We start from the raw sequence: 10707 nt of genomic DNA, 5'->3' as shown, positions 1-10707 counted from the left end.
TTTTTGTGTTTTGTTTTTGTTTTTTTTACTTCATAATTTCATTGTATGTTCCGAGTCCTGGATTACATCTACATCTACAAATCTGTATCAGTGGTTGGTTGATTTCTTGTGTGTGATTTATAATACGAAATGCATATGAGCATTGTAATTGGGTATATGAACTCTGCATAGATTGGAACGCTATACTCTCTCAAGGTTGAGATGAGCTGAGTGCGTATCTGCGTTTCTGCCGCAGAGCTGATAGGAGTCGGGTAGACATTGATTCCTGATCAGTGAAATGGACTAACAGTCTGCAGTTAGGAGAGGTGCATGAACGTAGTAATCTAGACAGGTGCTGGCTAAGAGATGGAGCATGCTAAATGACACCCCCATTCACGCTCTCTGTTTGTTGTTTAACACGTTTATATTTGTGGGTCTCTCATCTCAACCAGTCTGTTGAGATTCTTAGAGACTGGAACTTATTTTTTTAAAGTGCCTTCAAAACTGCGAAAATGCACTTCTGTGATTCTCAATATATGTTTCTGGAACTTGTCGGCGTCCTGCTCAAAGTTCAGGGGAGATACGACTGTTGAGCTTTTAAATAAATAATCAAATAAAGAACAGAACAATTAAAAGTTTTCAGTTTTTTACTTGGTGAATATAAGATTTTAAAAGACTTCTAGGTCCTTTGTTAATTTTACTTTATTCTCTTTAGGTGATATCTATAGGCAACCGCTGCATCAAATGTGATGAAATTAACCCCTCTGTATTCTTGAACTTTCTCGTGTTGCTCATTCAAAATTAACCCCTTCACTGCTGCCATTGCTTCTACCTCTGGCCATATCAATGATACAGACCACATGCTTTTGGGTCTTTATAGTTGGTACACCGCTGTATTCTTATGTTCTCAATAAAGTTTCATTACAGGTGGTGTCCAGTGAACATTATCCCTTTTAGTGCCACACCCAACGACTGTATTATTGATACAGACCACTCGCTTTCAGACAGGGTCTTTACAAGCTTCTTTCAACATAGTTCCATTACAGGTGGTGTCCAGATAAAATGAATCACTTCACTGACACATTACTTTTAACACGTGAATGTATCAATGATACAGCTCTATTTCACATTTCAGTTTTAGTCATGTTTACAGACCATTCAATGTGATATGAAGTATCCTGTATATTATTTTATTGGAGATGCTTATATTATAAGGTATACAGACATTTCTTGCGAGCTTGTTTACTGCACTTTTCCACAGTACGGTGCTACCTCGATATTCCAGTCTGTCAACACAAAAAAAATTGTGAAATATTAAAAACTGAGTTAGTAAAGGACCCTTATACAGTAAAGTATAGCACATGACAATTTACTATCAACATGGTGTAATGAATTGGCATCTCAGCCTATTGAATGGAAAGGCAAGGGCTGGGGGTGTGAACCACTAACCATACGGTTCAAAGACGTTGAACTTGACACCAAGCTCTGTAGTCAAGAGGTAAGTATGTGCCTCATGCTGATGTCAGTATTACTAACTCATCAGCTGCTAGGAGATTCATTACAATAGCCAAACCATGAAATAACTATTTGAAATAGGGAAGGAGCATTGTATAGCCTGATGTTTTAGAAAGAAAGACCATTCTCCAAGGTAGTTTTAGTGTAGACACAGGTTTGCTGCCATCATCGAGTTAAACATAGATTTGAAAAATGACATCAATAAACCTTTATAACAGTTCAGAAAGCAAGGAAAGGTTTTTAGAACACTTTCTTGCTAAACCGATAACAATTTACATGAAGACATCAGTCTGAGCTGATACTGTAAATTATTCACCGAGAAGGAAACGCTACAGATAGACTGTCCACATAGCTCCACAAATCTACGGTCAAACCCTTTTATTATCAGTTCAATAGAACAGACAATAAGCAGAGTATCACCATTGACATGGCAAAATAAGCATTAAAACAGTGTTGAGGCTACATCAATGACTGTTCTTACAAAAGTGACAGATCTGCTTGGACATTCATTGAAAGATTATAAATAACTTTGTTATTCTGATACTGTTTGGCCAACTACAGCACTCCCGACATTTCCCCCATTCCACAATTCACCATTAGTCCTTGCTGACAGTAAATTGTACAGGTCCTATATTTTCCTGTATATGGGCCATTAGCTAATTCATGGTTTTCAATATTTCAGTTTTCTGACATGCGAGTCAAATAGCAAAGAGGCAGCGCCATATATAAAAACTAAAAACATGATTATCTAAATAAAACCCAAGTACTGGATTAGTGTTTAATTATTTTATTAATTGTTAAGTTATAAAAAAACAAAACAAAACAACAACATGGAGGCCATTCATGCGAAGCACGCTGTTCAGAAATAAGACAAATAAAGACAACAGATCAAGAGAGCTGCTTCCTCAGACGGATCCCTGATCAACAGGACAGCTCAGGCTTTCACATCGCAATGCATTTTGGTAAACCTAGTCTAAAAGAGACCTGAATATTTCACTATGGAAAAACCTTCACTTTCCAAAAAGGTTCCAGGGAGCCAAATGGACACTCTTGTGTCATGTGGATTAAAGGGTGGCTGGGTTAGCTCGGTCTCAGCAGTCCGTGTGTGCTCCACTGCGGGCTCCGGTCAGGCACACCCCAGTTTGAGCAGCTGTGAGGTCTCCTTGGATGCCAACAGGTGAAGACCAGTCAAACCAGATACACTCAGGGCAAGGGGCTTGTTTTCAGGTCTAAATTCTAACCACTAGACCAGACTGCCTCCCTCCCAGTCATAGCTCTAACCACTAGACCACAATGCCTCCCTCCCTCCCAGTCACAGCTCTAACCACTAGACCACACGGCCTCCCTGGTCAGTGGAGCTGTCTACTTCCAGAAGACAATGTTCCAGAACTGGAGCCAGCAGGGGTAGATGAAGAGGGCGATGAGGGGGTAGAGGAGGGAGCCATACAGGTGGTGGCCAAGGATGCCCTGGGACACTGCAGTGAGGAAGTGCTGCCAGCACTCCAGCAGGGATATGGGGTACTCGATGAGCTCGTCGTACAGATATATGGACAGCAGCAGAGTCGTGGCTGGGCTGACCACAATCAGAGCCACGCCGTGCAGGACCTTGCTGCCAGGGGAGAGAGAGAACACAGCACAGCGCAGGATTATTACACACCTCTGAAGAGCAACATGCAAGTGTGACTACAGTACACTGCACACATTGTACTGCAAACGCTACAATTATTGAGAGTTTATAAGCTATGGAAACACAGGCCTGGGTGCAGCAGGGCTAGTGTGAGTTTGTAACCTAGGCCTGCATCCTCAATGCGTTGCAATGTTAGGGTGCAGCCAAGGAGCACAGCCAGGCAGAGAAGAGAGAACAAATTGAGAGCGCACCAGCCTCTCTCTGTACCTGCACCAGACAGGACCCTGCGAGGTCGGGTGGGGTGGGGAGGATATAGAGAGAGATTAAATCTTGTACATTTTCATTCAAATATAATGGAGACATAGATGTTTTAAAATGTTTTTAAGCTTATTGAATCCCCACTCAAACTGGTGTGTGTTGCAGAGCATTGTGTTATTATACAGGGTTATTATCACACAATTCCAAAGGTTTTACATGTTTTTAAAAAGGATCCCATGAGAGGTAAAGAACTGGACACTTACCTGTGTGTGTTGTGGGGCAGTGCGAGTCCAGCCACGTAGATAGCGATGGCAGTCAGCACTACAGCCTCAGTCTCGGACACAGGGAAGTGCTGGATAGCCATCTCCTGACTCAGCACTGGCAGGAAGTACAGAGCCAGACCAGTCAAGTGGCAGAATATCACTGGGGTGGCTAGAGTCAGCAGGCTGGGGCAGGAGTCCTGCCAGGGGTGAGGGCGGGTGAATAAAAGGTAAAACAAATAAAAAATAGAAGTATGAGAAAACAGACAAAACGCAGGGTTAGAAACTCACACTGGCCCTGTTGCACCCAGTAGTACCTGGTACAGGGATATATATAAGACTCCCATTCCACAGCAGTTTGATCCATTACTGGTTTAATAAGACACACCTGAGCTTGTTACTTACACACTGTGGCTAATCCTGGAATGGATGAAACTGTGATGCAAGGAGAGTCTTATTTCCAGCCCAATGGTACTGTAATTCCAGGTGTCATTTTTTTAAATGATTGCTAAAACATATGTTTCTTTCAAAACTGAACATCTGAGACTGAGAAATTTTGTGAAAAGTGCATGAGATTATTTTGGCAGCTCCAATCCCTCACCTGCTCCACCTCGGCGGCCCCGTCCTCCGGGGGTCTGGAAGGGTCACTCAGCTGAACCCACAGGTCCAGCGCCTGAAGCACACAGTCAAGGAACACAGCACAGCATAAATCACAAAGCTCCACCGAGTTAATACTGACATAAGCAGATACTGACAATGTCAACACTGACATTGCGGTCCGTGTCTAAGCCTTGCCTTCAATTCAATGGGATGAAGTGCTAATTCATAAAACTGTTTTCAGACAATCAAAAAACACCAGGTTTGAGAACATCCCAGGACATCTTACACGGTAGCTTACCAACTAACACAATCCTAACAAACACAGATAACGGCTTGAGCTATGTATCGTGTTCTATTCTTTTAATTACAGCATGATTTATAATGTGTTTATATATACCGCTGACTGTCTCTTTGGTGTCATTGTCTTCCGTATGCCATAAAAGAGAGAAAGACCTTTTTATATAGCTTTGCTAAACGTCAACTCCATTATCATTAAATAAATATTTTCATTGTCTTTTACAGATACTGTGACCTGCCTATCCCCACTCTGCACATCAAGCTGCTGATGGAACAGGAAGTTGAAAACTGAAATGTTCAATGAACTTGGCTAAGCTGTGTACTGCAGTGTGTCTTACTGTAAAATGTCTCATTGCCCGTTTGTCGTTGTTTTTCACTGTGGGGTTTATGAGTGTCTTCCCCTGGTAAAAGCACAGCCATGTGGTGTGCAGAGCGAGTCTTAGTCCGGTCTTCACTGGGGATTCCTGAGCAGCACTGTACTGACTCTGCTGCTCCTGCGGGTTAGAGAGGCAAAACCCTAACCTCACCACGCTACAGTGGACGCTACTGGCCAGGCGCCTAATGAGCTCAAGCGGACACTGGCAGGGCTGGCCTTTGCCCTCCAGAGGCCTGTAGCTCATTGACATCCGCTCCTCGAACTCCTGGGCGTCAAAGATGACCTTCAGACCTCCTGAACTGGGCCACTGCTGCAGCGTGAGGAAATGATTAGATATTTTATAAAATTGGCAAGAAAGATAAGGGGTAACATAATAAGGAACTCAATTTAAAAAACCCTCTTTTTAAATGGTTATGGTCCCTGTCATTGTTTTAGTGTCATGCTGTGAAAGGATACGCGCAGCACCAGTATGAGTGCCAGGAAGCCAAAGGCAGGTATGTAGTATTCGATGGAGACGAAGTGCGTGAGCGAGGGCGTCAGGTAGAAGAAGTAGGACTGGTGGAAACGCTCCAGGAGGTTATTGAGCTCCCGAAACATCCCCTCGATCAGCCTGCAGCCAGGAGAGAGGGGACACCGTCAGCACACTGCCAGTATACCCGGAGAACAGAGCAATTCCCTTTCACTTACTCAGTGAAATCAAAACAAGGTGTTTAATTTTTTTTGTGTTCATTTCACAACAAGCTGCTTTTCTCTCATTTGCCCTAATATACACAACTCAAAATCATCACACTGAGTGACTTGAAAGCCGCCAGGAAAACCTGGTGACCTTTTTCCAAGCTGACACCGTAAACTGACAAAAAACATGTTGCGAAACCAGCAAATGCCACCGATTTGTCACTTTGTTTTACATTGTGCAAGCAACACGTTAAAAAGATTTTATTCAATTTCAATGAATATCTAACAACTTAAAAGATGTAAAGGGTATTGCTCAAAAAACCTGAGTATCTGCACTGCCCTACTCAATCCAATACCAATATGTTTATACAATATACTACCAATATGTTTCACAAATCAAATCAATGTGTGACTTAACACTCGCACTACTCCTGCTGTACCCAGACCTGAGTTTCAGAACCACAGTCAATTCATTATTTAAATGATCAGGAGCCAGAAGTTTGATGTTAAATACTTTGTTCTTCCTAATACAGCTGCATGAACTCCTCTTATTATCAAGCCTACAGGCTCCCAGGTGTAACTTATTCATGCTGTGATGAGAAGTGTGATCAGTTAATTCAGAGCAGATTTATGTGCAAGGGGTCTGACTGTTCAAACTCCTGTCACCTACCTGAACAAGGGGAGTTTTGAGACCAGCAGCAGGGCTAGTGTGAGTTTTCAAGCCTTGTGTTTCTGATATTGCCTTGAGATTGCAAAGTCATCTTCAATTAATTCACCAGCTTTTCATTTTTTTTATTAAATGTTGAATTGCATGAAGGTTTATTAATAAAGGGGCAAGCTATGTACTGCCTTGTAAAAAGGAATACATTACAGTACAGTACCTTCAAAAGAGTTTGCAGAGCTACTGTATGTTCTTACTGATCTATTTTATATAGTACATGTAAACATTCATGACATAACCAAGATATGCCATGAAAATCCATACAGTATTTATTGTCATAGATGGGGGTGCAATACTGTATGTCATGGTTATTTATGAAATATCCTCTGTGTACCCCCCGCAAATAGTGCAAGAGATGACGGGCCGTATTTTCAAAGCATTCACTCCAGTCTTTACTACCTCCAATCAACCTGAGAGTCTTTTTCATTCTCTTGTCCTCTTTGTATGATAGACCCCCCTGACACATCAAAGAGTGTGTGAGAATAAAATACACTTGCACCTTGACTGAAGGTAGACACTGAATACTTAGAAACATAAGTTGAGGCTGAATGAGATTTGTATTAGAGGCCTAAGGTCACTAGAGAGCTTCTTCAGTGTACTTGCACTAGGACTGGCAAGTATTACAGGGCTGCCTTCCTGGCAGTGTACTGACTTGCCGACAGTCATCATGTCGAACTTGTACCGTCTGAAGCTGTTGATCCCTCTCATTGTGACAGCCTCGATGTGGTAGCACAGAAACAAGCCATGGTCACCCTGAGGACGACCATAGCCCTGTTTCAGAACCATGACAGCATGGTGCTCAGAGAGTGGGTGTAGCCAGGTAGAGTGGCCCAGTCATTGCGCTGGAGCTGAGGAGCGATAGAGAATAAGAAACATGGTGGCAAAGTGGATAGAGAGGGTTATCTAGTCCTGAGGAGGGGGCGCAGGGAGAGGGTTACCTTGCCCTGGATGGTACAAAGCACACCTGTCTTCTGGCAGAATGCGTAGAACAAGTTGACCAGGTCCAGGTTTGGGAGCTGCACGTTTAACCCCTCAAGCCCCACGTCCATATTGGTGATGACATCACTGCTCAACTCCAGCGACAGTACAGCCTGGATAGCACCAGCATGACCCTGCATAGGGGATGATCTCAGACCTGAGAGAGGGGAGAGAAGTGAGATAAGGGACTTCTGTTAGAACATAAGCAGGACTATTGTACCACACCACCACACACACACATGCATGCACACAGAGACAGACACATTGTGTCCAGAACAACTTGTGCGAGGCACATCAACAAACATGACCAAATTTAGCAAATATTTTTACTTGCTGTATGTTGTTATACATGTGTCTTTCTTTACTGCTAGTGTGTTTGTCCATTCGGGAGAGTGAATTTGTGACACAATGCGCTCAGCTCCGCACACCTGTCATGCTGACATCATGATAGGCCTCTAGCCACGCCTCTGTTCCGATGAGGTCATGCTCGTTGACCAGAAAGATGATGTCTTTTAGCCCAGTAGATCTGACCTGCAAAAACAGGGACAGAAAACATCAAGACCTCAGCACAGGAACTCCTGTGGGCTGTGCAGATCCTCAGGTCTTACAAGAAATTCCCTTTAACACACTCTAATTCGGTAGGTTTGCATTAAAACAGAATGGAATCTGTGTTACTTGTGAAGCACATAATTTGCGATCTACACATTATTAAAGTATCAATTAATGAAGACAATGCAAAGTCTTCTGGCAGAGTGAATTATTATTAATGGAAATGAAGACACCGAGAAAGACTTTTGTCATTGAACTTAGATAACATCCTCAGGAAACCAAAGCATCAATGAGGTATGAAATAAAAAGATTTAAACACACTCTAACTATGTTTAATTATCCTTTCTGTGATGGATTATTGTCTTCTATTTTTATTTTACCGTTACAGTGTACTAATTATACTGTTTTCTAGCCAATTCAAAATTAAAGAATAGTCGAATATGAAAAACCAGTTTCTTCCCAGCACTGTTAATAGTTACCGATGAAAACTGAATTTAATGAGTATTTCTAAAATTAGCATTATGAAGTGTTCCAGTGGTAAAGGTTAAGTATATATGTCCCCAGCAGGTTGCCCAGCCCTCCAGCCCCAGCTCTTACTCCTGAAGTATGAGGCGAGGGCGAGCAGCAGTCCCACGGCCTGGTTGTTGTTGTTGCCCTCACTGCAGGGGGCGCTTAGCACAGTAGACTCAGTGCGGGGGCCCCTGGGAGCCCGCAGGATTCCATACATGTTCGTGCCTTGCACCATCTACACACCGGAGGGACAGAGACACACACAGATATCATGTTCTTTGTTGGAAAGACATACAATGTTTTGTTAATTGCACAGAACTATACTAAACACCTCCTTTCAACAAAGAGGAGTTTCATACTGTGTCATTTATTGAATGGCTGACTGTGTTAATAGTCAGTCTAAGCTTGTGTGTTTGTGCAAACTGAAATCAGAAAGAATGCGGCTGAGGGACAGGAGAAGGAGTGACGGAGTGTTATGGATGGAGAGTAGGGGTATGCAGAAACTCATACTTTCATCCGGGGCACTGACATTTTTAAAAATGACTTTTAAAACACTTGATGCAGAAGTTAATTGCCATTGATTGGTACTCAATTGTAAATGTGAGGGAAGGACACATTTTATTATTTTTAAATCAACACTTTAATATTAGATTTATTGAATACCTGCCAATAAATACTTTGTACTTCTTAAAAGGTAATTTTGTGGACGGAGAGAGTGAACTATTGGTATTGAGTGAGTGATGGAGTGAATGAGGGGTATGGAGAGAAAGAGGGAAGGAGGGGTATAGAGAGGGTGAGAGGGGTATGGCGAGAGTAAGGAGTGCAAGGAGAGTGTGAGAGGGAGTGAAGTAGGGGTGTGGAGAGGTGAGTGAAGGAGGGGTATGGAGAGGGTGAAGGAGTGAAGGAGGGGTATGGAGACGGTGAAGGAGTGAAGGAGGGGTATGGAGAGGGTGAGGGAGTGAAGGAGGGGTGTGGAGAGGGTGAAGGAGGAGTGTGGAGAGGGTGAGGGAGTGAAGGAGAGGTATGGAGAGGGTGAGGGAGTGAAGGAGGGGTGTGGAGAGGGTGAGGGAGTGAAGGAGGGGTGTGGAGAGGGTGAGGGAGTGAAGGAGGGGTGTGGAGAGGGTGAGGGAGTGAAGGAGGGGTGTGGAGAGGGTGAGGGAGTGAAGGAGGGGTGTGGGAGTGTGAAGGAGGAGTGTGGAAAGGGTGAGGGAGTGAAGGAGGGGTGTGGAGAGGGTGAGGGAGTGAAGGAGGGGTGTGGAGAGGGTGAGGGAGTGAAGGAGGGGTGTGGAGAGGGTGAGAGGGAATGAAGGGGTATGCACAGACTAAAGGATGGTACTGACCAGAGAGGTGTGTGGAGCCGGGTCACCAGGCTGGTCAGAGCTCGTCTGCGGTTCGGGTCAGAGAGCAGCCCCATCGCTGAGACGGGACCTCAATGCAGAGGGAGAACGGGATAAGAGGGAAGGAGGGGTATAGAGAGGGTAAGGGAGGGGTATGGAGAGGGTGAGAGGGGTATGGCGAGAGTAAGGAGTGCAAGGAGAGTGTGAGAGGGAGTGAAGTAGGGGTGTGGAGAGGTGAGTGAAGGAGGGATATGGAGAGGGTGAAGGAGTGAAGGAGGGGTATGGAGAGGGAGTGAAGGAGGGGTAGGAGAGGGTGAAGGAGGGGTATGGAGAGGGTGAGGAAGTGAAGGAGGGGTGTGGAGAGTGTGAAGGAGGAGTGTGGAAAGGGTGAGGGAGTGAAGGAGGGGTGTGGAGAGGGTGAGGGAGTGAAGGAGGGGTGTGGAGAGGGTGAGGGAGTGAAGGAGGGGTGTGGAGAGGGTGAGGGAGTGAAGGAGGGGTGTGGAGAGGGTGAGGGAGTGAAGGAGGGGTATGGAGAGGGTGAAGGAGTGAAGGAGGAGTGTGGAGAGAGGGTGAGGGAGTGAAGGAGGGGTGTGGAGAGGGTGAGGGAGTGAAGGAGGGGTATGGAGAGGGTGAGGGAGTGAAGGAGGGGTATGGCGAGGGTGAGGGAGTGAAGGAGGGGTGTGGAGAGGGTGAGGGAGTGAAGGAGGGGTGTGGAGAGGGTGAGAGGGAATGAAGGGGTATGCACAGAGTAAAGGATGGTACTGACCAGAGAGGTGTGTTGAGCCGGGTCACCAGGCTGGTCAGAGCTCGTCTGCGGTTCGGGTCAGAGAGCAGCCCCATCGCTGAGACGGGACCTCAATGCAGAGGGAGAGCGGGATACGTGGAGACAAAGAGACACACAGCAACCCTGCAGGCACAAAACAGAAACACATCAAGGGGTTAGAATTCAAAGGAGCTGCTGGTACCTGACACAAACACCTGGGCTTCACATTCACTAGCCCTTCTGCACCCAGTCCTGGATGTGA

General features: G+C 44.9%; 1 pseudogene; it reads right to left on the bottom strand.

Moving 5' to 3' along the window:
* Window positions 1–2323: 2323 nt before the first annotated feature.
* LOC121312811 lies at window positions 2324–9911 on the bottom strand (annotated as a pseudogene).
* Between the last annotated feature and the right edge of the window lie 796 nt (window positions 9912–10707).

Source organism: Polyodon spathula, chromosome 3 (assembly GCF_017654505.1).
Source record: "Polyodon spathula isolate WHYD16114869_AA chromosome 3, ASM1765450v1, whole genome shotgun sequence".
NCBI lineage: Eukaryota > Metazoa > Chordata > Actinopteri > Acipenseriformes > Polyodontidae > Polyodon > Polyodon spathula.
The sequence above is the reverse complement of the archived record's forward strand: the minus strand, read 5'-3'. Positions and strand labels throughout refer to the sequence as shown.